General features: G+C 32.3%; 1 protein-coding gene across 2 annotated transcripts in view; it reads left to right on the top strand.

Moving 5' to 3' along the window:
- Positions 1-23,564, top strand: part of LOC145293829 (dual specificity protein phosphatase 3-like) — a 265,871-nt gene that overhangs the window by 69,349 nt on the left and 172,958 nt on the right. The window lies entirely within an intron of this gene.

The following is a 23,564-nucleotide window of genomic DNA, read 5'->3' as shown; positions in this document are numbered from 1 at the left end:
AAAATATTTCCCGATTTCATTGGTCGAACTAGATTATAAACAAATACTTAGTCGGTAAGCTCGTGTTCTAAAACAAACAGTTTTATTTGATTTCCAATCGCTTTTTAACTTTTTATTTTATTCTATCATTAGCTTTTTTTATTTTTATCACTAATGTCATGGAGGCATTCAGAAATGATAACTCGCTTTCGGTTACACGTGCTTGTCCTGTCACCTTTAATAATTTTATAGCAGAGAAATGTTTCGACTAAGACTGGTTATCTTTTTTAAGCGTTTTCATTGGCTTCAATGTTCAATGTTCAATGAAAAGAAAATGTATACGAAATCAAAGATTGCGTCACTTTCCTCAACTCTCGGAGATGAAGAGACGCACTTTCATTTTATTTCTTTTTGTTTTCAAGTGAAAACTTTAATCAACTTTATTAACATAGTGTTCATTAAGTTAAATTATTTTTTCTACTGAAACATAAATAAAAACCAGTTATTTGCCGAATTTAAATATTCTTGTTTTAAACTCGGCAAAAAGACTGAAATTCAGCAAAAAAAAACTCGGCCTTAATTGGTTTCATCAAAATTATTAAATAAGAAAACATGGCGATCGACTCTTTAATATAAAATTGAAATTGTACACGATTATTTCTTTTAGATAAAGAATATTCGAAGTTGTTGATGAAATCTCTGTCCGTTTATTCAAAGACATGGGCGTATTTTTTTTTTCAAAGAAGGTTCTTTATACTTTATTACAACTCAAGATCCGACAATAATAGGAACTATCAAATTACTTCAACTATAACAAAATGAGAATAAACGCTTGGAACATTAGGGCAGGTCGATTTTGGAACCCCGGTGAGGCAATGGTGATGATAGTTGGGGTTTGACATAGAAAAGACCTACACGAAATACTTTTTTTCAAAATCGTTATTTTTACTTGAGGAAATAACTTTAAAATTTGAAAAATTGAACCTATTAAAAGTTTTTCGGTGAATTGTTAAGAACGTCCCGTCATCAAAACAATACATACTGTTCAGAAAATGGAATCATTATTTGCAATATGTTTTAAACTACATTTTTAAATAAAATGACTGAGGATAATGAATTAATGAAATAAATAAGGGCAAAATTATGTTTTTTAAATAATAACAACCAAAGTTCGCTTTTTCATTTCAGGAACATTTTTGGGTGGAAACATTTTAGATTTTACCGTCGCAAAACACACACGTTATTGATATTAAAAATGTACGTTTGTTTATTATTTAATTTGTAAACATTACGATTTAAGCTTAATTATTTCGAAAGGAAAAACGAAAAAGACTTGTTTAAAATATATATTATTATATTTCAAGTATCTGCAGTGAATTTAAACATATTTGTTTTATCTTTTTTAATTTGTTTTCTCAATAGATTGGCGCAAAAATAATGGCATTTTTGACGTTCAAACGAACGTCAAAAAACATTATTTTTTCACCAACCTAATATGTCACATCAAATTCTATTTGAAATTTTTATTAATATATTGTAATACTCCAGTTTTATATCAAAAAAATAGTTCATACAATTTTATTCTACACATTCTTTACGAAATACAACCACGTACATTTTCAAGTTTTTCTACTTTATAAAAAATACTTTGCAGAAAGTTATTATTAAATTTTTATTTCTTTTATTTTTAAGGAGTAATTGTTTTTAAGCAGTATTTTTTTTCTAAAATTATAGTTTTAAAATCAGATAGCCCACAAAGATTAATACGAGTAAATGGGGAAACTCCTTTAAAGATTTTTCGTTATGTGTGCATCTATGTTGTATTGTTGTTGTGATAAAATAACTTTATTATTTAGAAAGCCATTCTTAACATGGGGAGGATAGGAGGTTGTGTTGTAACTATTCTGTACTTTCACCTAAGAATTTAATAAACAAAAATTTCATAAAAACTAAATTTAACTTGAAAATACTATTAAAAATAGCATGGTAACATAGTGGCACAAGAACTGGTTTTTCAAACTCTAAATACTAAACGCTCGTTTAAAATGGCACAGCTACAACAAGAATGGATAAATTCATGTTATCGGAGGAGGAACTAAAATCTGCTAAAACTGTCTAAACTAAATACTACTATGCCTTTGATTTGGTTTGGTCCTCTCTCTCTCTTCAATACATCTAATTCAACTCTACAAAGTTTTTCATTATTTCTTATAACTAGCACTTATTTTTTTACATATGATAACTTAAATCAGGTTCCTTCAGTTATAATGCATTTGTTTATTTTACTTTTCTGATTAGAATGTCAGTAAAAGCACGATGTTCAGTTTTAACCCGTGGTTCAGAAAATTTGCTGGTCCACCTTGTCATTTGGATGAAACAGCTGTTTCATCCAAATGACAAGGTGGACCAGCAAATTTACAAGTCATCCAGTTTAGTTATTTCCTCGAAAACAATTATCCCCACTTAAAAAATAGTGAGATTTCTAATTTAATTGCTAATTAGTATTTGGCAAGCAGTTAATTCAAAATTGTCCTTGTTATGGGAACGTTATATAGGACAGAAGGTCAATATATTTTGCTATAAGAGAGCCAAACAAATTGACAGGAAATCTTTTCAGCAACCAAAGTTGCTAGACTGTTTGATATATTTTCTTGTAGCTGTAAACTTCCTGTCTTGAGATATGATGACTTTGCAGTAAAGTGCAAGACAGAAAATTGTCAAACAAGGCACATGATCTGCACTTGTCCTACTATCAAGGAGGTAAAATGAATTCTATAGATTCACCTGAAATTGTGTTCCTTTTTTTGTGGAAAATAGAATATATTGGTATTTATTATGTAATCTGGCTCTATTATTAAACATGCAAATTTTGCAATTTTCAGGTTCCACTAGAAGAACTGCCATTTAGAGCAATTTTTAAATTAATTGATGGAACAACAAGAAGCCTTACAACATTTACTGGTCCTTTGGAGAAACTTTGTATCAATAATTATCAAGATTTGCCTCAAGTAGAATTCTAAAAAAATAGTGCCCCTCCCAATCATCATTATTTGACAGCAGAAGAAACAAATAATTTAAGTGTGAAGACCAGAGACTACTTTTTGAGTATACTGTTCGTATTTCTCGAGGAGAAGTTAACCTAAGATAAGCAGCTTAGAAAATTGGGCCCTTGAATCAAGCAAGATGGCTAACATAAGCCACAAGGTGTCTATGGACCAGAGGTGTCTATCCTCAAGCACTATGATAAATAAAACATTCTGGTCAAATTTATCATCCAGGTGTATGCAGTTAGTTGGTTTGAGATCAAAACCGACAATAATTTTTTAACCAACATTTTAATATGATTCAGAAAACAAAACAGTTAACTGGAATCCAAATTACTGTTTTAAACAGTTCAAAATATAGTATCTTTGAAAATATCATAATATCGATGATAAACTCAGATGAATTAGATGTGAGAGAAGAGGGCATTCAAACGATTTTGTCCATTAGGTAAATAAATATTTATCCATTAAATTTTATTTATAATTTACCCAAACAGTAGTCAGTTTTATTCATATTACATCACACAAATATAAAAAAAATAATTGTTTTCAAATAATTGTTTTGTTTTTCAATTGTTTTTTTCCAGAAATAGTGGACAACTAAAAAAACAAAAAAAACTAAAAAGATTACTGCTATCAATTTTGCAGCCACATACTGGTAAAATTTGATTAATTTTTCTCAAAAAGTAGTATATGTGCAGGAAGCAAGACATAGACATATTATTACAAAGTCATCGTGCCAGCAAATTAGACCTCCATTTTCCTCGAAAGGAAATTATACAGAACAATTTAGTTCTATTATAACAGTTTATATTATTGCATTTAATAAAAAATTTAAAATACATGGTTCTGTAACTTGTATCAAGTTGTTATATTGTGTAATACATCTCCACATATCTTTTTGAATTGTGAAATTTAAAAGACTTAGTTGCTAATCAGCTTTTTTGACAATGTTTGTTTAATCAATGCAGTAAAAGTTGAGATATTTTGCTAGTTGTGATTCATAATTAAAATTATAATTCATGTATATACTTTTCTTTCAATGTATTTCATATAGATATATCAATTTTAATTGAATATTTTATAAAATAGTGAAATTTCAAAGTCAGTGTTGTGTAAAATGCTATGAAAATTAAGGATTTTTCAACATTTTTCTACACGATTTTTAAAATTAAATGCTCAATTTTCTGTTCAAGATAGGAATCTAATTTTTGGTATCTGTTCTTAATCCCAACTATCATCACCAGTGCCATGTTGATTTTTTGAAAAAAGTTGCAAATAAACCTGCCCTATTGGAACATTAGCACTATTTTAGAAAAAATATTCTGGAATAAAAAAAATACTAGGATATCTTCAAAACCTTTATTGGCCAAAGAAAATGAATGGTATTTTCTAATTCAGTATGAAAAATCAATTTTAAATCAAATAGAAAAGTCATGACCTTTATAAAAAGTTTTGATTTATTTTTTTTATTACATTTTAATTGATTGATTATAAAATATTCTATCTCATATTTCAAATAACGAACGTTAGGATTCAAGGGGACATAACTGTAGACTTAACAAGGGACATAACTGTGTTTGTGTTTAGTTGCTGCTCACAATATAAATGAGTTGATATTAAAATAAATCGATGCCTTCTTGATTCGACAAAAATGTGTCTCCAAGTGCATTCTCAAAGCAAAATGAATAATAACGAGTTTTATGCCGGGAAACTTAGTCGAGAATAAATTAGAATTGATTTCACTTGTTTTACATTTTCTTTATTAACCGTGTTTTTAACTAAGTATTTAACTGAATAAATAATTCTTTAAAATAAAGTAACCAGAATTACCATCGATGTAAATAACCAAATAACAGCTTCAAATATGAAATAAATTAATTAAAGCGAATTAGCAAATAATTAATCATTACCTTTTCCGATCTTTGAATATTCCGAATAATATCATGTTCACTGCTACAATATTTTGCGAATGCAAATATAAAATCATTCTATTATCTATATAAATAAAACAAAATAATAACTTTTTACCGCAAATAAATCTATATAACTATAAAAGTGAAAATGTGTGTGTGTTTTTGTGTGTGTGTGTCTGTGTGTATGTGTGTGCGCGCACATTTTAAATCAGTTTTCGGCCAGAGATTTGGCTGTCAAGAGGTCAAAGTTCAACGATTTGACCTTTGAAAACTCTACCAAACTCCTCCGCCAATTTTGGGTCTAAACACTTGAGATTTTAGATGTAGGTTACTTGGACATGGGTCAAACTTTATAATTTGATTAAATAAATCTTAACGGGTCACAATTAAGGTCAAAGTTTCGACAAAATTTGACCTCTGCAGTCTCTACTCAATCACTGGTCTGAACATTTGAAATTTTACATAAAGGGTGTTCAGAGATAGGGCAAGCTTTTTAATCGGTTTGGGTCGAAAATTTGAACTGCCAAGAGGTCAAAGTTTAAAAGATTTGACCATTGCGGTGTCTAGCAAACTACTCAGCTAATTTTGGGTCTAAACATTTAAAATTTATACATAACGGGCATTCAGACATACGGCAAGCATTTTAATTGGTTTTGGGTTGAAAGAGTTGACCTTTGCAGATTCTACAAAATTCCTCTTCCAATTTTGTGTCTAAAGACTTGAAATTTTAGATGTAGGTAACATGGACATGGGTAAAACTTTGTATTTTGATTTGAGACGAAAATAATCTATGTTAAAGATCAAAATTGGGATCAAAGTAAAAAAAAAATTGACCTCTGCAGTTTCTACGAAATTACTCAGACAATTTTTGGTCTAAACATTTGAAATCTTACATAAAGTGTATTCATACGTATGGCAAGTCATGGACAGTACATAGGGTCCGAGCAAAGCCGGGGTGAATTGCTAGTAAATAAATAAACGATTTATAAATAAAATATACTAGCTGTCCCAATCTAGCTTTGTTCAGGAAAATTCGTACTATTTTGGATCTTGGTTTTTACTAGTGCTCGGGAGGCTTCCTTAATTATATGTGTTCAATATTCTGGATAGAGTGTTACACACTGCATAAATAATGACATGTTGTATAGCATGTATATACAGTGTGTCTAAAGAATGACATGTTACATGCCACATCAATGCGTGTGCCATGTCCGCACTTCATTGACACTGGGAGAGTAAATAAACGCCTATATAACATATTGGTTATCAATGCGTGGTGTGTGTGCATTTAAACACAGACAATAAACACGTACAATAAATAGTTAAAAATAAACATATGGGCAGTTCTTTAAAACGGACTACTATTTCCAATTTGACCAAACATTACTTGACGACAAAGAGATATATATCTATGATTACGCTGCATTCTTCGCTCATTGGTGATTGGCACTCAACTTGAAGATTCTGTAATAGCATCTTCTCATATCAGATGACATTCGAGTTAACACAAAAACAAGTTCCTTTTGTTCCAGCTCGATTTCGGTTTCCAATACCCCGTGGTTACCGGGACGCAATGTCAAGTTCCTCACTAGCTCTTACATAATTGAAACGTCCAACTTCACCCCCGAGACTCTCTCCAGGTCCAAAATGCTCGATTTTTATTTAAAATTGACCTCTTTCGATATTAGACAATTACGTCATTCTTTAACGTCCGAAGTTAGCGACGTTATTGTTATCGTTTGTTACTGTTTGTGACATTTTTCATTTGGTCCAAATATTTTACTTGTTTTCATTTAACATTCCAAAGCTGCCTTCATCGTCAGTCGTGTAAATTGCATGTTTACCTAGTTAACCCTACTTGCTCGCTATCGTAGGGCCCCATTCTGTCACAAGAGCAAGTAGTAATCTAAACGTGAATTAACTTGGTTTTAGTACTGCTCTCGATCTAGATGAAGCAGGTGTGTTTAAACACAGTGCCTTAAGGATCTATAACTTCTCTGTTCTTCTGTTATCGTTGCCCGGAAGCCATAATTAATAGTGCTAAATATCCTGCATAGAAGAAATAGTAACCTAAATGTAGTTTTAGAAGTTTAGTTTAATAAGAACGCGACGATGGCCATGATCCAATGTGCTCAATATCTTAAATGAGAGGACTTCATTTCTATAGTATTCTGGAGACCTCTTTAATTTTAAAGGTGCCCAGTATCATAGAAAGAGCTAACGTGTTTAAACGTAGTGTTCTGTGTTGCTTTGCATGAAAACCATAATCCAAAGTGCTCAATATCCTGGATTTTTAAATGCCACGTTGACCGGGAATTCCAATATTAGTATGTTTGTTATACTATTTTATACTAGAAAATCTACTCGGTGTTGCCCCGGGTAGGAAGTGGTATATAGTAATAAAACGTGCTCAATATCCTAAGGTGTGTGAAAACCCAACTTCATATCTTGCATTTGTTTTTTTTATGGTCCTGGGCAACACCGGGTATCCCTACTAGGGTTAGAATGGTGTATTTATGGACGTATCTATCAATGAAAAAATTATCGGGTCAGCTACACTATGTAATTATAAATCAATTGTAGTTGCTTTTTATGCAAAAAATATTGACTAAAAATTTCGTAACGTATTGGTTATTCAAAATAAAATATTGATTTTGTAGAATAAAATGTATTAATGTCAGAATTCGAGAATCCGATGAATTTAATTTTATATATATTAGATTATAATCAGGCATTTATTTATTTGTAATAATATATCATAATTATAACTACAGGGACATATATTTCATTTTGTTTATATATCTTTATTGTCAAATTATCTTATTTTCTGTCACCTGTGAAACCCTTCCCAAAAAGTTTCATTATCTGATTTCAATGAAAAATCATGTCTCACCTTAAGCAGCGTGTTAATCATCTTAGATCGTAATTTCTTGCACCCAACAACTTTGATTTACTAGTATCCACACAAAAGCCGGATTAATTCTATTCAATTCTATTCAATTATACACTTCACGACGTCAGATAAACATGTGATCAATGCAACATCTTGGCCTTTGGGACAAGATCAAAGTGTAGTATCTGTTCCGGCAGATGCTGCACTTAAGATAATTTGTACCAGTCAATGGAGGGGAAACCCTCTATACTGGGACAATTATTATTTTTGGTAACCAGAGTGCCCCCTTTTTGCCTACTTTTAGGGGAGCTGGTTTTTACCTCACATTAAAAACGGCCTTGTGCCTAATTTGCTCAGTGGGGGAGCAAATAAATACCATCTTGTGTCCTGCAATGTTCTTGGACTGAAGACGAATATTTAAACGCTGAACGTTTTCGTTTTCTATTTTGTCAAATCATTACGTTGACATTCTATTTATTTTATTTTACATCTTTAAACATCTCTTATTTGAAGCATGAAAGAGGGCTTCTAAATTCACCATTTACGTCATTGTTTTTTTAAAAATTGGCAATGGTAATTTAAGTGTATCTACTTGTAGTAACCCGCAAATCAACAGACGAAATAAGAAACACGATTAGAAAAAAGTTATCCGGAAATTTTTAGACTTACATTTTTGTTTCGCATTGGCCACGAAAACTGAAAAACTCACTTTTATTTAAAATTTTTCGGCTCTTTTGCGAAATTATGAAAGTTAAATCGCCTCATTACTTTCGAATGTGTTCTTAAACTTTTAACATTATAATTAATGAGAAACCAAGAGATGGATTTTCAATGCCACTTTATGAAATTCTACCCAACGTCACCCAGGATCCCCATTCTTGCAGAATAATAAAATATAAAAGAAAAGTTCAATAAAAAAAATTCATTTCATGCTGAAGTTTGAAATAAAGAAGTATAAATTTGGACAAAGTGAGAGAGAAGATATTAACACGGCCCGACTGATGTTCGAATTCACAATCTTTGTAATTAGGTGTTAGGAGCCAAACTAATCACGCTGCGCGGAAAGTTAAACATTTAAATTCATTGTATTACAAAGGACGCTCCAAAAGTAATGCCTTCTATTTTGTAATTCCGCCTGAATGGATCAGAGAGGATTGGAAATTGCATTGTTATGACTGAACTTATGCATTTATGACCTGAAATTTTATCTCTCTGTTGCAGATATTGATAGTGTGAGACTTTGAGAAATTTTGAATTTTCCCATGCAAATTGAACAGATCAACACTTAATGGCGATTGTTGAACGTTTATGAAGCTGATGCGGTTGATGCCAGCACAGTTAGGACATGAGTTCGTCGATTTTAGAGTGGCGACAGAGATATGACCGACAAAACGCACTCCGGACGCACATGCACAGTCTCCACACCATGACTGGCATAAATGTACAGTGTAACCCGGATATAAGACACCAGATTATAAGAAAAACAAATATAACACCCCGGATATAAGAGAGTCTTAGGGACCTGAGAAAAAGTCTCTTATACCCGGGTTACACTGTATTAACAATTGTGGTGACTATGTCGAAAAATGAATTCTGAAACACAATAGGTTGCGCGTTTTAATGGTACCACTCCCGTCTTCGTAGTTCTTCAACTTATTTTTTTTGTTAAAAAAGCATGCATTACTTTTGGAACGACCTTCGTATAGAAACCATTTTTTTTTGTATTTATTTTCATTGGAAAATAATAAGTCAGAAACGTTAGAGAATTTTCAACTACGAAAAATTAGCTCTTGCGTATTTCCCATGGGCAATAAAACGTTGTCGGCAGAAGTTGGTATGTTGGTAATTTTTTTGTTAAGAATAAGCACACATAGCGTTTAAATACATGGACTCGAAGTGAGTTTGTGTTTCGAGTATTCATTATTGTACATACGATTTTTTTAATGAACCAATAATATGTCAGTAGTTTTTTTTTCAATTTTAATCGTATCTTTGTTCATTATTTTTATTTAATTTGTCAAATAAATGAATTATGTCTATATAAAAGAAAATGTGTATGCTATTAAAATGAAATGAAAACTTTGAATAACTATGTATCGAGCTATTTTAACGCTAATTGTAATTTTCAGTTCTAAACGACTCGGCAATTTCATCTTTATTAATTATTCTAAAAAAGTTTGAATACCTGGGAAATTATGTGGCTGAAAAAAATCCGGTATAAAACTTAATCGATAAAATTGATTTGAACATCCAAATTTAATTTTTTTACAAATTCAAAGGGAATTTTTTTCTGTAATTGATTGACTATTCAGAATGCAATATTAATTTTGTAAGATGCAATTTATCTGTATCATATATGTATAATGTAAAATATAAAATGAAGTCAGTCAAATTCTTAAACAATCTGACTTAATTTTATATTATACTAGCGGGGCTACCCGGCGTTGCTCGGGACTGCTTAAACAATGAGAAAATTGAATTTGATTTTGTATATATTTGTTATTCTTAGGAGAGAGAAATTTTTAATATCTATGTTCAATTTGCTATTTCGAGCAAAAGAATATTTTACCTTCCTAGGACGGGTATTACACGTATAAAATAATTGTATCTTACCTAGGGTAGGTAATTTACAACATGTATATAAAATAATTTTTCCTTTGCAAGGACAGGTAATATACAACACATACTTAAAATAATTTTACCTACACTTAGACGGGTAATTTAAATACATATATGAAACAATTTCACATACTCAAACGTCACCTCAAAACGGACATTACTCTCTCCAAGACAACCCCCAAAAGAAAACTCAAAAGCACGTTTAAAATTAACATAATCATGCTTCTTCCTACCCACCACTACAACCATCACATCATTCCTGGATAATAACATAAAAAAAAATTCAAAAAATATAGATTACCCCATAAAGAAACTGGCCTAGTAAACTTTCATAGAAAACCAGCAATATATATGTATTAGTCTAATTTTGAGATCGTAAACTGTTTAAGCCATATCCACAAATGAAGTAATTTTAAGATAGAAAATTGTTTAAGCCATTTATGGTACAAACGTTATATTCTGCCACCTTCAATTAATCCGGAGCGACGCTGATTATTCTGCTAGTATATATTTGCCCCTATCTCATTCAATCCCGAGTAACGCCAGGAATTTTGCTAATATATATTTCGATCAATTTCCTTCAATTCCGGGCGACGCAAAGGATATTGCTAGTAAATTCTTTGATATGTTACTAATTTCGAAAATAATTTTTCATAATTTAACTCACGTTATCGCCCCCCCTTACTAAAATAATAACTTTGATACATGGCTTTGCTGTTTAATTCATTACAAACACACAAATCAAATAACTTACATTTAATAATTTTTCATAATTCTTGGATATGTTACTAATTTAGACAATTATTTTTCATGATTTAACTCACATGATCGCCCCCACCCCCATTATTAAAATAATAATTTGAAATATTGTCTTGGCTGTATTTTTCATTAAAAACACACCAATCAAATAACTCACATTTCATTATTTATTATAATTCTTGGATATGTTACTAATTTTGACAATTATTTTTCATAATTCAACCCACATTATCGCCCCCCCCCCACCTATTACTAAAATAATAACTTTGATACATTGTCTAGGCTGGTTATTTCAATACAAACACACCAATAACTCACATTTCATCATTTTTCAAAATTCTTGGATATGTTACTAATTTCAACAATCATTTTAAATGATTTAACCCACATTATCGACCCACTCTTACTAAAATAATGACTTTGATACATTCTGCTAGTATATATTTCCAGCTACGTTTTCAATCCCAGGCCATGCCGCATACTCTTCTATTATATATTTCCACCTATTTATCCATTCAAGGGCGATTCTGGGTATTCTGCTAGTCTCATTTAATCATGAGCAGCGCCAGTTATTCTGCTAGTATATAATTCCATCTATCCCATTCAATCCCGGGCGATGTCGGGTATTCTGTTCGTATATATTTCCGCCTATGTAATTCAATCACGGGCGATGTCGGGTATTCTGTTAATATATATTTCCACCTATCTAATCCAAATGCGGGCGATGCCAGGTAATTTGCTTGTACATATTTCCACCTATCTCATCTAATCCCAGGAGGAGGTTATGCCTGGGATGTTCAGCTTTAGATAAACAAACGTTACTCGAAAATAAGGAGGTTATGCCTGGAATATCAAGCTTTAGATAAACAAACGTTACTCGAAAATACAGAGGAGATTATGCCTGGGATGTCAAGCGTCAGAGAAACAAACGTTACTCGAAAATAAGGAAGAGGTTATGCCTGGGATGTCAAGCTTTAGAGAAACAAATGTTACTTGAAAATAAGGAGGAGGTTATGCCTGGGATGTCAAGCTTTAGAGAAACAAACGTTACTCGAAAATAAGGAGGAGGTTATGCCTGGGATGTCAAGCTTTAGAGAAACAAACATTACTCGAAAATAAGGAGAAGGTTATGCCTGGGATGTCAAGCTGTAGAGAAACAAACGTTACTCGAAATAAGGAGAAGGTTATACCTGGGATTTCATTAAACACTCACCAAATATTAAAATCTGCAAGTATAAGACTGATTAACGCTGAATAATTCATATAATGTTTAATTCGTTTAATGTTTCTATTTTAGCACGGTCCGTATTCCATAATAGTAAAATACTACAAATATAGCATCTTTCGATCTACTCGAAAATAAGGAGGAGATTATCCCTGGGATCTCACTAAATCCATTAACTCACATTTCGTATAAAATTAAAATATGTACCTATTTACTATGCCTCCCCACGGGACAGAGTTAGACACCAGGGTCGTTTTTTAACGTGGAGAAAAGGTACAAAAATAAAAATTGTCTCAATCGTGAAGGATTTCTCCTCCACTGAAAGAGAACAAGAAATAGAAGTGCAGCATCTGAAGAACAGATACTACACTTAAGTATAAGTCTGTAGTGAAACAAACGCTGATTAACTCATTTTATGTACCCCCCCCCCCTTTCCCTCCCTACTCGACTACATGCAATGTTTTGGATTGAGAAATGCATTGTTTACATTTTACGATATAGCAACTCGATCCTCGTCGGTAAAAAATTTCAATCACTCATAATTCTACCCCCCCCCCCCCCTCACCTTCGATTTTCCTGTAAATTTGGTGTTCTACGTTCTGAAATGCGATAATTACGTTGGTACCAATTTTTCGACTCGAAAATTAATATTTAACTCTGGGTTATAATATCAAGTTACCCTTTGAAGGTGGTTAATGTATGTATTAAAAGTCGCCATTAAAGCGAGCTGACGTCAAAACCAAGCGTTTTGTCAATTATGTATAAATAACATAAGAATCTATTTTAAATTATAGAGAATTACGTAGTATTTAACGTTAAAATGTCACTAAATTCGATGACCCCACCCCCTCCATGCAGAAAAACGGCCAGATGACCAACTTAGAGTTGATTTATATATATAGACTAGCGGGGGGTACCCGGCGTTGCCCGGGTGTTTGGAGGTAAATCAAAACTCGGAGGGGGGGGGTAAAATAATAAAAAAAGTTTTGGTAGATGAGTATGAGGATCGAACCCGAATTCTTGAGGCAAAGTGTGAAAAAAAAAACGTGCGACGTTAACCATTGGGCCACCGCGACATTCAAACAGAAACATGTTTGAATTTATTTAATTACTTAGATTTGGTAGGTGCAAGTTTTAATGACTTAATGAGGTCAACTTTGACTGTGGTGTTTTTCATTTACTGCGAGAACGCTTTTTTTAGGTGCACATTTTAATGAGATCAATTTTGACTGCGGGGTTTTTATTTTTATTTTCCCAAGATGTGTGTTGGGGGGTGGGGACCAGCTCCCCTTGTCCAATTTGAATAGCAATTGTTTGATATAAGGAAAATATTTCCACATTGATCAAAGCTGATTGCATTTGGACATTTCCGGCAATCGCCACCAGAAAAATACCGCCAGAATTAGTGTCGCTTTTATTATAGGAAAAAACCTAATCCACATGCGGCGAGCGAAAACTATTGAATATTTATCTTCCCGAAGTCGAGCAAATTAAATAGACAGGCGAGCTCCATTGTTAACTCGCAGATATTATAATTTCTATGTGATATAAAAAGTTTTAAGAAATTGTGAGCCGACCGACCGCTTCTCTGAAAAAAGCCTTTCTTGGACATACACAAAAAGCGAACATACATACACACATTTTCGCTTTTATATATATAGACTAGCGGGGGGGTACCCAGCGTGGCCCGAGTGTTTGTAGGTGTGTGTATGGGGGGGGATAAGTAATAACCCTGAAACGATGTTAAAAAATCGGAAACCCCCCCCCCCCCAAAAAAAAAACAGTGAAAAAAAAAAACGCTGTGTGTAGGGGGGGAGTAAACTAAAGAATAAGCGAAGTAAAAAAAAATAAAGAAACGTTGCACGCGTGTCTAAAGATGTAAAAGAAAAAAAAATAGTTTTGGTCGTGAGGCTGGATTAAACCCGGGTGCCTTGATGCGGAGGTGAAACAAACTCCAACCACTTAACTGTCTAGGCCAAGAGTAAGAGGAATTGATTATAGTGTTAAAATAAGGCTTATAAAGCGAGTGAAAGAGGTTTGATTGACAGATAGTCACTAAATGAGGTCATCGCGGCAGCGTTACGAGATGACGTAGCAGTATTTTATTTTTTTTGTTTTACTTCACATTAACGTTTATTAAATTACGTATTTCGTTTTCTGTCTAGACATCTGTCTCCCTCTCTCTGTCTCTCTCTCTCTGCGTTTGTGTATGTGTGTGTGTGTCTCTCTCTCTGTTTACGTTTGTGTATGTGTGTGTGTGTGTGTCTCTCTCTCTCTCACTTCGTCTTCCTTACTCTAAAGACTGTTACTAAAAAAGAAAATGGCGTCTGGCTGTTTTTTTTTTGTAAAAACTTCGATCGTTAATATTTTTTGTAAGCGTATTTTTTTTTACTTCACATTTTTGGCTTGTTATTTTTCGTTTAACTATCGTATCTAACTATTTTGAATGTGCTAATAACTTTGGTAACATTGCCATAGCGTAGAAGTTCATAGTTTAGCTTGTGTAAGGGTTACATTTTTTTTTACCGATAACAACATGTTTTTTAAATTCAGATTGCCATTAGAGCTTGCTGACGTCAAGATCACCTGACATGACTCAGCGGGTTTTTAATACAAGTTTACTCAAAATAAACAACCCCGTGTATACTTTATGTAGAAGAGTTGGCGCCCGTATTTTTTTGGGCAGTTATAAATCGATTTAAAAATATGTAATGTTTAACATTAAAATGTCACTTTTTTGTGACCCCCCCCCCTGCAGAAAATCGATCAGTTGACGCACTTCTGATGGTCCTTTTGGGATAATTTTTCGATATTTGTCGTCCGGAGTGTGGGGCTTTAATATGATACTAAGTTTGTGAATTTTTGTTCCGTCGGTCAAAAGTTTTTAGCAGACACACAAACATACATACATACACACATACATACATTTTCGCTTTTATATATATATAGACTAGCGAGGGTACCCGGTGTTGCCCGGGTGTTTGTAGGTGTGTGTGAAAGAAAACAGGTGCCCATGAAAAAAAATCAAAGCCTTGACGATGCGCAGTTGGAAAATAGTAAAGTGTGAAAAAGAAAAAAACAGGTGCTCGTTTTTTATTGACGTCACGTCAATAAAAAACGAGCACCTGTTTTTTTCTTTTTCGGTCATAGGTATTCAGCGGTCAGCATTTTGTGCGGGACAGTTTTTAATGAGGTCAATAAATCGGTTTGTTTGATTTCAAAAACCCGCTCCCCCGTCTGATATGACGAAGTCGACAAACCTTCACTGGCTCTGGGCCTGTTATTAGAGTTGAGTTTCGCTTTTTGTTTATACCGAAAACCGAATGTAACGCGTGCCGATACGGGAAATGTGGAATAATTAACGTTTGAAAGTCAATAAAATTAAATAGACAGGCGAGCTCCGTGGTTAAGTGTGAGATATTACAATTTATAGATGATATAAAAAGTTTTAAGAAGTTGTGAACCAATCGAGCGCTTCTCTGAAAGAAGCCTTTTGTGGACATCGAGGAAAAGCGTACATACATACATACATACATACATACATACATTTTCGCTTTTATATATATATATATATAACATCTACAATATTAAAGAATATATAAGTAGCATATACACAGAAATGACAGAAAAGATTAGACATTAAGGTGAATATTTTTCCGAAGATTAATATGTGCTTATGTATGTTTACAGATAAGAATAGTGCTTAAATAACTTAGAGTATCTTATCAAAATTGTATCTAACACCATTGAAGCATGCTACGAACCAAAGGAGCATCAAACTTATCTAAATTTATGCGAAGACAAAGAATGCACAAACCCTCATATAGGTTGTCCCACACCCTCTGAAAGAACCTTGCGTCTTGTGAAAAGAAATGTTGAAGAGGATCCTCAGTGCAAAGCCTAAGACATTGCAATACAAGCTGGTGTCAGTCCCAGAACAGCTGTCAGGTATCTTCATAAGCTGGGCTATTATAGTAGAGCTGTGAGAAGAAACCCTTTTCTTTGTCCTGCCAATATCAAATGCAGAAAAGATTGGTCTCATGGAGATACCTATAACCTTTTGGACCAATGTTATTTTCTCTGTTGAGTCACGATTTATATTATTTCTGGACAGTAGAATGGTAGTGGCATGAAGGCTCCTTCAACAAGAGTTTGACTTAAAAAGATTGCGGCCAACGCAGAAACATAGAGGTTTCTCAATTATGGTATGGGGTGCAATTTGGAGTGCTGGTAACTTAGACCTGGTGGAGTGCGAAGGAAACATAAATTCTGCTAAACATGTTTCAATTTTACATGAACGACTCCTACCAATATTCTCAAGTGGTAAAATGAACCAAGTTAACTCCCTATTTATGGCACACGGATCTCCTTGTCACTCTGCTAAGGTGACACTACATTGGTTTAGCCAAAATGGGATTAATGAACTTCCACGGCCAAATCAGTCCGTGGATATGAACCCAATTGAAAACCTTTGGTGCATATATGACTGAAACCTTCCCCCCAAAAAAAGAAGTCATCTTCTAAGCCTGAACTTTTCGCAATATTTTATCAGACATGGTAAGAAATTCTTCAAGATGACATTCGTCAATTGATTAATGCCATGCCTAGAAGGGTCATAGCATTAAAAACAGCAAAGGAGATGCAACCAAGTATCAGTTATTAAATTTGTGACCATTTGATTTTGATTTTGTTCCATAAATTATTATAATTATATAATTATTATAAATTATTAAAATTATATAATTATTATAAATTATTATAATTATATAATTATTATAAATTATTATAATTATATAATTATTATAAATTATTATAATTATATAATTATTATAAATTATTAAAATTATATAATTATTATAAATTATTATAATTATATAATTATTATAAATTATTATAATTATTATAATTATTATAAATTATTAAAATTATATATTTATTATAAATTATTAAAATTATATAATTATTATAAATTATTACAATTATATAATTATTATAAATTATTAAAATTATATAATTATTATAAATTATTATAATTATATAATTATTATAAATTATTATAAATTATTATAATTATATAATTATTATAAATTATTATAATTATATAATTATTATAAATTATTATAATTATATAATTATTATAAATTATTAAAATTATATAATTGTTATAAATTATTATAATTATATAATTACTATAAATTATTAAAATTATATAATTATTATAAATTATTATAATTATATAATTATTATAAATTATTATAATTATATAATTATTATAAATTATTAAAATTATATAATTATTATAAATTATTATTATTATATAATTATTATAAATTATTATAATTATATAATTATTATAAATTATTATAATTATATAATTATTATAAATTATTAAAATTATATAATTATTATAAATTATTATAATTATATAATTATTATAGATTATTAAAATTATATAATTATTATAAATTATTATAATTATATAATTATTATAAATTATTATAATTATATAATTATTATAAATTATTATAATTATATAATTATTATAAATTATTATAATTATATAATTATTATAAATTATTATAAATTATTATAAATTATTAAAATAAACTGTTTCTATGTCTATTCTTTTCTGTCATATCTGTGTACATATCACATTCTCTGAAATTTTTCATCTTCTAAATTTATTAGTTTCCCATTTTTCCACAGTCCTCCAATATATTTAACCTTTTTGCGTTACTACTATTCTTAACTAGATTGTTTCAAAAATATATTATTCTACTAACGGAATCCGTATCCTTTGTTTCATATTTTATAGACAGAAACACAGAAATAGAATGTTACTTTTCATTCTGCTGAGATGAAAATGACGAAGGTATTATATGGGTTTTGCCAGAAACTAAACTGAACAATTTCTTGAAAGGAGGATTTGAATTTCCACTGATGTTTGACAGAAATAACTCTTTCGTTGTGTTCGAAAAACATTTTCATTTCCTTTAATTCTCCTGATATTATTTGAAAGAGAGAGAGAGAGAGAGAGAGAGAGAGAGAGAGAGAGAGAGAGAGAGAGAGAGAGAGAGAGAGAGAGAGAGACCCTGGAAAGCATTTGCGACGCTGTCTTTTCAATATTTTTTTGTGTTCCTAAGAAATAAATAACATCAATTTTCATGTGCGCTGTGTTAAACAATCCCAAACTATATTTAAACCAAACAAACCTCTATGTGTGTGTGTGTGTGTGTGTGTGTGTGTGTGTGTGTGTGTGTGTGTGTGTGTGTGTGTGTGTGTGTGTGTGTGTGTGTGTGCATGCGTGCATGCGTGCGTGTGTGTGTGTCTATATGCGTGTACTGCAAAAAAATTCATTTACAAATTACTAAGGGTAGCTATTTTTTAATGTTTCAGAATACTTTTGTTTTCTTTTATTTCCTTCAGTTCTACGAAAACAATTCTTAGATTATTTATGCAGCATAATATGGTAATCATGTGTGGGAGCAAGAATTTCGTTGTTTCCCATATATAGGATGTACGAAAATAATTTCAGAACCATTTTAAGTCTTTAATAGTAGTAAAGTGTAATGGAGGGCTGTTGGTGGATTTGAGTGTTGTCGGTCTTAGAAGACTGGAAAATACTAGGATATTGGAAAAAAGTGATCTGCATGATATAAAAATTTTAGCTGCAGTTCAGTCTCTTGAATATTTTGAAGGCCATGAGATTTGAGCGGAAGAATTGTAATGGAGATATAGAAGCAATGAATCATAGCAAACGTTCTTACTGTAAATTCATTGAGAAGTTACAAAAAAGGTGTGGTAATATCCAGGCGAGGCTATGAGTAAGAGAGATGGGCATTAGAGTGGCCACTATGAATAAAACGTTGAACAAAGATCTTTGCTACTCCTCATACCACAGGGGCAACTACTCACCGCTAAAGTCAAAGTAAACTATTTTACGAAAGCCAAAGAAACTCCTCAACAACGTCAAACACCAGTCACACATACATCCAGAGTACAACTGATATCTGCAGATTATCTCAGAGTTGTATTTTCTCTCATGAGTTTTCTTTATTTATCTGTTGTACTTGTGAACTAGTGCAGTCACCAATGTGTGAGAGAGGATAACACGGCCAGAATAGAAAATCAAAGAAAAAAGACCACAGAAATAGCATTGGGTCGACGATTGTTGAAAATGTCACTCTACATCTTCAAAAAGAGATTCAGATTAAATTCAGATGGCTACATGAGTTGTTGTCTACCGTTGTCAAGCACTGGATAGAGAAGGTAGCTGTAGAAAGGCCATATGTGTGGTAGTAAGAATCAGCTTCTTTTTATACCTCCGGGAAAACTCAGAAGTGGTTGTCTGAAAACTTCCACAATTTCACCGTCTTGTTCCCTGTTTGCAATCGCATGCATTATCATGTGCAATGGACAGTTGAGAAAAACACCAACTGCATCACCTGCAACACCAAACATGAAGTGATTGGCAAAAGATCAAATTGGTGCTTTGTTCGTGTTGAAAAAGAAAGATAGTAAGAAAATTTAATGTTTATTTACAGTATGTATGCATTATCATTGTCATAATCGGCATCAAAGCGGGTTAGAGACATGTATTGACATGAACTGTGGATCATGCTGATGATAATGAAACATGCATGTCAAATAAGAACTAGAAAATCCCATGACAATGTTGAACACACATATTTCAATTGAAAAACTAAATAATAGAAACGTACTTTGTATTGTGTAAACGCTTATATGCTCCCATGTGTGTGGATAGGAAAACACATCTTGTCTGATCATAGCTGGACTCATTTTAATTCTCAACCACATAGGGGGCAAGTCACAACTACACAAACTCTCATGATCACAGTGACTTCATATGTTAGAACCAATTATTTTCACATTTCCAGAATGTAAATATAATGGAGGTAACTCTGGCCACTACAGACATCATCATTTTTGGTGCATCCAAGCATTTCTTTAAAAGGCTCTGTCCGTCTGCAACGCATGCATTTGAAATAACATTTTCTTTAGTCTGTTATACTTCAAGTTGGAATGGACACATGAAGAATATCCTTTGTTGCTACATGTTTCTGATGAAATGTCCGTGAATAAAATACGAGTGAATTCTTCAAACAACATAATTGAAACAGTAATATTTGTGTATGATCTAGTTTTTATTACATAAGAAATCAGTGATAATACGAAAATAATTCTTAATATAAATCATAGCTTCCATGTCTGATTCTCTCTCTCTCTCTCCCTCTCTCCCTCTCTCTCTCTCTCTCTCTCTCTCTCTCTCTCTCTCTCTCTCATGGCATGCAGGCAGGCAAGTAGCTATAAAAATAGCTGTTTGGGTTGGTGAATAGCTGAACTGACATCCACAGCTGATAAGCTACTACATCAAATGGCATCAAATAAACTAACACACACACACACACACACACACACACACACACACACACACACACACACACACACACACACACACACACACACACAATGATAGATTGTGTACAACGATGCTGCATTTTGGTGAACACACGGGTTTGTAGTAAAAGAACGCTTAGAATCTTTGAAAGATCTCTTAATTGGAATGTATGGGATAGCAGGTGAATATTTGATCTGGCATTTGGTAGGATGCCCATCTTTATCAAAAACAAAATAAGAAAATTACAAAAGATATATAATTATTATAGAAACACGACTAGAAATAGTAGATTTACAAAGAGAAAAATTGGATCCACATTACACATATCCGTGACTTTTTGTGTCACAATAACAACCATTATTTTACGAGTGGCGTTCCAAAAGTAGTGGCTCCTACTTTTTATTCTGCCCAAATGGATCAGAGGGGATTTCAAATTGCTCTATCATGATGGCTGAACATATGCATTCATGACTTGAATGTTTCATCCCTCTGTTGCAGATATTGACAATGTGAGACTTTAAGAAAGCAGCTCCTGTTGAATTTCTAGCAAAAGTGCGTTTAGAATAGTGGTGACTATCTAAAAAAATAAATTCTCGAGCACAAAAGGTCGGTTGTCTTAAGGATACCACTCCCGTCTTCGTAGCTCTTCAACTTTTTCAGTGAAAAAATAGGTTTTACTTTTGTACTTTTAGAATCTCCCTTGTACTTTGACATCATTCGGAAATTTATAAATTATAACATATCGACTTTGTTTTTGCATAACTAAAACTAATTAGTTTTTTACTTGTTTACTTCTATATTATAATCATTATTATTATCATCATTGTTATCACCGTCATCATCATCATCATAATCTATAAAGTAATACGCTAATTTGCTTCGACCATTATCATGCTGAGCATCCCTTAAAATAAAAATTGAATATTCCAAATCGCACCAACAGTTATTATACTGAATTGCCTTAATATGAAAATGGAATATTCTAAAATGCCCAATAAACAATCGTTTCAAATGAATAAGTTATCACCAGCCAGTGTCTAGCGAGTACCGGTCACAATACTACTCAGTTAGATATCGCCAGCCAGTGTCTGGTGGGTGTAGATCACAATCCTAATAAGTGATTTATCGCCAGCCAGTATCTGGTGAGTGCAAATCACAATACTAATAAGTTAGTTATCGCCAGCCAGTGTATGGTGGGTGAAGATCACAATACTAATAAGTTAGTTATTGCCAGTGTATGGTGGCTGAAAATCACAGTACTAATAAGTTAGTTATTGCCAGCCAGTCTCTAGCGGGTGCAGACTACAAGTTAATTATAGCCAGCCAGTGTTCGGTCGATGCAGGTTACAATAATAAATTAGTTATCACCAGCCAGTGTCTGGTCGGTGCAGATCAAAATACTAATGCTATTTATGGCCAGCTAGTGTCTTAGTTCTATTTCTTGTAATAATATATCTCAAGCAGTTATTCATATTTATCTATAAAAATATTTATTTTTTAATTCACGGTCCGATCGGAACTAATATTACACTAATTATTCTATTGAAGTACATTCTATTGTTTGCTTATGTGATGATGTTTTCAACTATTGTGGAATTTCCACGGCTTCTGCTAATTATTATTATTGGCTCACTAGGAGTAGTCACACAAGCCATCATCAAAGATTGCTCTTCGAGAACAACTTGTGGTGTTCCCTGGAGTTTGAGTGACAACAAGTCTTGCCAGATTTCCAGTACTCTCCACTTCTTTTTATAACCTTTGCAAAAGAATTTACGTTATTGCAACAGGCGCTTGCCATTGATTTCTCATTGGCTGCAACCATTGGTCTTCACTGGAATTTGGGTGGCAATAAGCTTAGCCAAGGTTCAAGTCCTCTTTGCACTCATCCAACAGAGGTCTGGCTAGTGCTTTCTCTCCTTGGTCTTTTCATCCTCCTTGACCCCCATTATTTGGTGTGGTGCACATTTATGGTGACACACACCGGAAGAAAAAAAGTGGGGGCAGTATTTTGCAGTTATACAGTTTCAGTTTTCATGATTGCATGTAGTGTTCCTTTGCGTTTGGCATCTGTGAGTGGTTTATGTGTGGTGTTAGTCTCCACATTCAAGGGTTTAATTTCTGGAGTTTTCATTATTGAAATTCGTTGTATCTTCTCTGCCATTCCTCTGCTTCCAATCTCTCCCATCCTTTTTTCAAATTTTTTCGGTATTGTTTCTAGCACTCCTACTATTAGTGGTATTATCTTTACTTTCTTCATTTTCCAGATCCATTTGAGCTCTTTGGCCAATTTCGTATTATTATTATTATTATTATTATTATTATTATTATTATTATTATTATTATTGATTCTTATAAACTTATCTTCAAAATAGTTTACTATTTTGCCATCTACTTTACATACTTGTAGTGTGTATATAGATAATACTGGTGAGAATGAGTCACTTTTCCTCTAAATTTCTGCAGAGAGATTAAAAATATTAGAGCGTATTGAATCGATATAAAATGAAATGACATGAGAAGAACAGTGATGGTTAAGAAAAAAATGGTTGACTTGTTCTGTTAATTATAAATTACAGCTAATTAGAAGACTTTTTCATGCATAACTCAATCCCAGAAACAAAGTATGTTTTGTTTTTAAACTATATATGAAAAGACATTCAGAGAAATAAACGTTGATGAACTTATATTTAATATAATCTCTCTCTCTCTC

The sequence above is a fragment of the Euprymna scolopes genome, chromosome 15, assembly GCF_053919585.1.
Source record: "Euprymna scolopes isolate OS-2025 chromosome 15, ASM5391958v1, whole genome shotgun sequence".
NCBI lineage: Eukaryota > Metazoa > Mollusca > Cephalopoda > Sepiida > Sepiolidae > Euprymna > Euprymna scolopes.
The sequence above is the reverse complement of the archived record's forward strand: the minus strand, read 5'-3'. Positions and strand labels throughout refer to the sequence as shown.